This window comes from Chiloscyllium plagiosum, chromosome 29 (genome assembly GCF_004010195.1).
Source record: "Chiloscyllium plagiosum isolate BGI_BamShark_2017 chromosome 29, ASM401019v2, whole genome shotgun sequence".
Classification (NCBI taxonomy): Eukaryota; Metazoa; Chordata; class Chondrichthyes; order Orectolobiformes; family Hemiscylliidae; genus Chiloscyllium; species Chiloscyllium plagiosum.
The window spans coordinates 25,841,291-25,847,290 of NC_057738.1; the positions used below are offsets into that span (position 1 = coordinate 25,841,291).

Here is a 6,000-nt window from a genome sequence, read left to right on the forward strand (position 1 = left end):
AATCAACTGTACAACCCAGTTTTGAGAATACTTCATTTACATGTTTTCTGATATTACTCTTCGGCAAGTATTTCATGGAGTTCAATTATGGTCAGACATTGTCATACTCAAATGATCATTTATCATATTGTGTACCAAGGCAACATTTAATGATGTTTATTCAACTGAGAAGGTCATCACTTATCGCTGCCATTATAAATTGTCCACTTTTAAGCATTTTCCAACAGAAACCATTAGATAATGATCTGTCATGTGAATCCAGGCAGCTTGCACCCTCCATAGACACTGTGACAAATTGCATTGCTCTTACCACCTTGTAGGATGTGATCGCCAAATGGAGCATTGGTTGGAAATTGCCTTTGGAGATTCTGGTCTTTATGATTCAATGGCTTGTTACTACTGAGAAAGCTAGTAGCGCAAGCTGTAATCAACTCTCAAAGACGACGAGCCTCCCCCAGAATGTTATGCTTGTTAAATGATGGTCATTATATTTGTAAGGACTAACAAGGCAATTCCATTGTCAGAAGCTCCTAACAAGAACTACCACTCAGGGAGCCTGTGGAATGATTGATATACAGACTCAGTCGATTTGTGCTGGCTTTGTGATGTTACAGGTTTCAGCTTAAGACTGTCTTGACAGAGAGCGAAGAGGAACTGAGGACTGCAGATGTTGAAGAATTAGAGTGGAAAAGTGTGGTGCTGGAAATGCACAGTTGGTCGATGTTTCAGGTATAAGCCCTTCATCAGGTAGCTAGCTGAGGAAAAGTTCTCAGCAGTCAGCTCAACTAGGCTAAGGATGGTCTCTGGTGTATTTTGATATTTCCTCTTGATTCCATTTGCTCCTCTCTTTGTACGGAAGAGTGCTGTAGAACACATTTAGGACAGTGATGAAAGACTTCTTCAACAGTCTCCCTGTATCACCTCTGCACAGGATTATTTGGAGACTGCTCTTGTGACATTGTGGCAGTGTCCTTACCTCTTAGGACTTGTACCTAGTTCTCCTAGTTATCTGCTCCAGCGCTGTGTAATAACATCTCTGAACAGGTTGAGTAGAAAATATGTAGAGTTACATGGATGAAGCTGAATCAGTGAAGAGTCTCTGTACTCTAGAAATTATCTGTTATGTTATTCCAAACATCAGTGACAAAATTGCAAGCTTGAACCAGACTAAGTCCCTAACAACAGCAAACACAATAATAATAGGATGTTCAAATCACCAGAGCAGAAGCAATACAGGTGCATTGGCTCATTCAACCAATTATGTTATTTGGCTTGTTCCACAGTGGTCATGTAGGAAACATCTGTGACTTAGATTTATTGGACAGCTTCAGAAAACAATCAAAACAAAGTCAAAATGTGTGAAGACCAAGAGGGAGAGAAATTACTAGTCTACTGGTGGGCCATCCTGATTTTTGGGAAGCATCAAAGTAAATATTCTCCAAATTATTTGAATCTTTTTGAAATTTCCATGATGCAATTCACACCTCTGACAACATTTGTCCTATATTCAATTACCACTGTTTTTGGCTCTTGTGTAATGAAACCTTTTCCCCTTGACCCCGAAACTTATCACAGGTCTTCTCTTCTACTCTTCCTCCCGGGTGACATAGTGGTTTAGTGGTTAGCACTGCTCGCTCACAGCACTAGGGATTCCACCCCAGGGCAACTGTGTGGAGGGCTAGTCGGCATTCAAAAAATCTAACTCTTCCTTTCACAATTGCAGAAATAAGTTAGTTCACTTGAGGGCCTATAATGTGTACTTCAGAGTACAGCTCATTTGTACAGAAGAAGCTCTCATGATCTCTGTGTTAATGACGACAGAGGAATATTGGCCAGACCTGTTTCCACTGCTTCTCTTTCAAATAATGGCTCAATTCAATACTTGGTACTCCATTGCCTGGAAATTCAGGGCACATAAGAACACTATCACCTCCAATTTGCCCTCTAAGCTACAAACTATTCCATTTATGGTCAATTATTCATTGTTGTTAGATCCAAATTTTGAAACTTGCCTTCTGACAACCGTAGCGGAAGCACTACTGCCACACAACACTGCAGGGAGAAGATCCATTGCTACTTTTTCAAAGACAATTAAGGATATGCAATAAGTACTGGCCCTATCGCAGAATCTCTATAGCTGGAAGCAGGCCATTCAGCCCATCAAGTGCACACCGACCATCCGAAGAGCATCCCACCCAGAACCTTCCCCTACCCGATCCCTGAAGCCCGGCATTTCCCATGGCTAGCCCACCTACCCTGCACACTGTGTGCAATTTAGTATGGCTAATCCACCTAATCATCTTCTCTTTATGGGAGGAAACCAGAGTACCTGGAGGAAGCCCATGCAGACACTGGGAGAATGTGCAAACTCCCCACAGACAGTCGCCTGAGGCTGAATTCGAACCCGGATTCCTGGTGCTGTGAGGCACCGTGCCACTTCCTATCCATGATGCACACATTCTAGAAAATATATTAAGTGGTCACGAGTATTGTAAAGCTGAAAATAAAGCAAACTGCAGATTTAATCTGCAGCTATTCTTTACAGCTAGTATTTCATCCATTTAGAGATTTCTTTGCCTGGGAAATAACTTCAGCAAAGTGCAGAGGGGCAGAGGTATTTCTGTGCTCATACAGAACAAAGTTCAACCTGAGAACAGCAATGAAGAAGAAAGAACCAGTACACGTCCATTAACCACACAGAGATGGATATCATTGATTCAGTTCTTTTAGCAAAGGCCCTCAAACAAAAACCTATCTGTGGATTTTTTTATAGCCTTTGCAAACATGCTCTGAGATAGAATAAGATTTTCCTACAAAACTTGGCACAGTCTTTTCAGGATGTGTGCAGTTAGTCAGATTTTTTGTGCAGGCTGAGGGAAAGTACATGGAACACAAAGAGCTCTTTTCATTTCTTTATTTCTTTTCAGTCAGGATGACTTGTAGCGCACGTAATCTGTGCTTAAGTGCTGTTCTGAAGAGTGCAATCAGGTGTGTTGCCTTTTGAATGAAACATCAAATGAGACCACATTTGATTTCTAAAAGGTGATTGATAAAGATTGCAGGTCACTATTCTTGTGTGCAAGGCACTACTGATGCTAGAGTTCTGAAATAGAGGCAAATAAAGCTGGAAAAGTCACACACAGTGAAAGCAATGTTAATGCTTTAAGTTGATGTCTTTCCTCAGAGCTAAAGGGAAATGGAAGTGTCAGCGTTTTTGAGCAAGAGAATGGGCAAAGGGATATGGAATCCATATGGCCTAATAAGCCCAGACAAATCCCTCTGAAGAGTATCCCACCCAATCCCTGCATTTCCCTAGCCTGCACATAATGGACAATTTAGCATGGCCAATCCAGGTGTAGGGCATCAGAATGTTCATGGCCAGTGGTCAGACAGACTTGGACAAGAGGAGATAAAAATTAAGTTGAGATAGGAAGAAATAAGCTCCTGAGAGGCAGCAACAGGCTGAAACAGTTGAGTGAGCAGAGAAATATTGTCTCTGGATCTCCAGACGTAGGTAAAAATAATGTATTTGGGGTTGGAGAACCATGGATTTGAAGACAGTAAAGGGAGGATTTCCAAAAAGTATAAAGTTAGTAATAGAACGGACACAATGGTTTGATGTTCAGTTTAACTTGCTGTGCAAATTGGCTGCTGTCTCTCTTACATTACACCGGTGACTACAGTTCAAAAAATGTGAAATACTTTAGGATTTCCTGAAATTGCCAAAAAAGGAGAAAGAAGGAAATCTTAGAGATCCTGAATATGTGGCCCTTCCTGAGAGTGGGGAATGAAGCATTATTTCTTTCTTTAGAGAAAATTTAATTACTAACTGAATTGACCAACATTATTTTGTCAAAGACATTATCTATAATAGCTATTATTCCTTAAGCCCAGAGGTCTGTTAGACAGTTTGCAAATTTGCATTGGAGTAAATGAATTCAGTGTTGATTCATAAAATGAAGCAAGTGGTTAGTTCTTAAGGCTCCAAAACCAGATTGGTAGGGAATTAAATTACCCACTAGCACACTGCACCATTTCTGCTATGTTCAGCTATTTTCAAGAAGTAGAGCTAAAGGGAACAAAAGGTATGGAGAGAAAGTGGGAACAGCGTGTTGAGTTGGATGATCACATGATCATGTAGAATGGTGGAGCAGGTTCAAAGGGCCGAATGGCCTACTCCTCTTATTTTCTATGTTTCTATCTTAACCTTCTGTCCTAAGCAGCTAGCAAGGATGTCTGCCTCAAGACAATGAGATCCTTCTTATAATGTTCAGGTCAGAGTTTGGTGAGGTCATTGAGACCAGACCGCAATTTTAACTCTTGGTCTGAGTGAGGAGACCATGGTGACCTCCTGCCCCGTGAAGATATTGGAGTTGATGCAAGAACTAAATTTAAAGCCATTTTCAGGTGAAGGAGGAGGATTATGATCCACTCCTGGTAACCCTTTCCTGTAACTAGCTTGAATGGCTGGGGTATCATTCTGCTTGCTAAACTTCCTCTTGCACAACTAACTACTGACACTCACGTGATGTCCAGGCCTCACACTCATACGTTGAGAGATGGCTTTTTAATTGCATTTGTCCCTCCTCTCTCCCTTGTTCTCCATGAACATCAGTGCTGCGATATGCTGGGACCAATGAAGGATGGCTAAGAATTTCAGTGTTGGCATCATCACCTGTGTCCTGAGAACAACACTAAAAATCAATCCATTCATCGTATTTCAGAAAAATAAAACTTGACACCTTCAGTTATCATATTCTAAAACCTCATAATAAACAGATATAACTATAAAAATATGACCCAAAATGTAATGAAAATGACATTTGATTTTTCAGCTTTTGAGAGATTAATGGGTAATGGGTAATGGGTGCATCAGCATGCAGTTGTGCAGAGGGACTGAGGAGTGCTCATACATGAACCGCTAAAAGTTGATTTGTGGGTGCAGCAGGTAAACAGGAAGGCAAGCAGAATGTTGGCTTTCATTGCCGGAGAGATCGAATTGAAGAGCAGGGAGGATCTGCTCAATTGTACAAGATGTTGGTGAGGATGCACCCGGCGTATTGTGCTCAGTTCTGGTCTGCTTACTTGAGGAAGGACATACTGGGTTTGGAGGCGGTGAAGAGGAGGTTCACCAGGTTGGTTCCAGAGATGAGCGGGGTACTCTCTGAGGTGAGATTGAGTATTTTTTTGGTCTAAATGTGATACAGTCCGAGGGCATGAGTCATAAAGTAATCTCACAACTAACAACCGAGCATTTCCAAACAACTCTTTCAAACATACTGCAGCCTTAGTGCACCACCACTTTCCAGACAATGCTGAAAAGAGAGAAAGAAAGAACATAATAAGAATTGGCCGTAAAAAGTGAAATTTCACCAATCACAGTCTCGATTAGATTACCTTTCCCTTCCGATGTTTCCAGGACGGAAATGAAGGAAATGGGAGAAATTCAATAAGGTATGACATCGAAATTCATTGGAATGATTTTCCCATTAGCTAGAAACCCAAATAACAACGAGTAGAGTCACCGTAGGACTTCGTTTCACGACAGCGATGAAATAACAGTCTCCATTCGGTTCCAGTAAAAGCTCAACTTGCCTGGTACGGCAGAACTGTTTGCGATTTTCCGCGCGGGAGGCGAACACGATCATGACAGTAGAGACATTTTGAAATATTTGGCAGTATCCCGCACCACAGTTTAAAAAAAAGGGCTCTGGACAGGATGAGCCAACTGACCAAGGCACCATGGTGCAGAAGGCCATTCAAGAGGGGGGAGCTAATAGACAAGTAGTGGTTATAGGGGATTCTATAATTAGGGGGACAGATAGTATCCTTTGCAAGCCGGATCGGGAGTCTCGCATGGTGTGTTGCCTGCCCGGTGCCAGGGTGCGAGACATCTCCGACCGGCATGAAAGGATATTGGAGCGGGAGGGGGAGGATCCAGTTGTTGTGGTCCACGTTGGTACCAACAACATAGGCAAGACTAGGGTGGAGGACCTGTTT

The 6,000-nt window shown here is 42.0% G+C and overlaps 1 protein-coding gene across 5 annotated transcripts in view; it reads left to right on the top strand.

Annotated features, from left to right (window-relative positions):
- The window catches only part of zgc:158766 (uncharacterized protein LOC100009641 homolog), a 183,551-nt gene that overhangs the window by 113,323 nt on the left and 64,228 nt on the right, over positions 1 to 6,000 (top strand). The window lies entirely within an intron of this gene.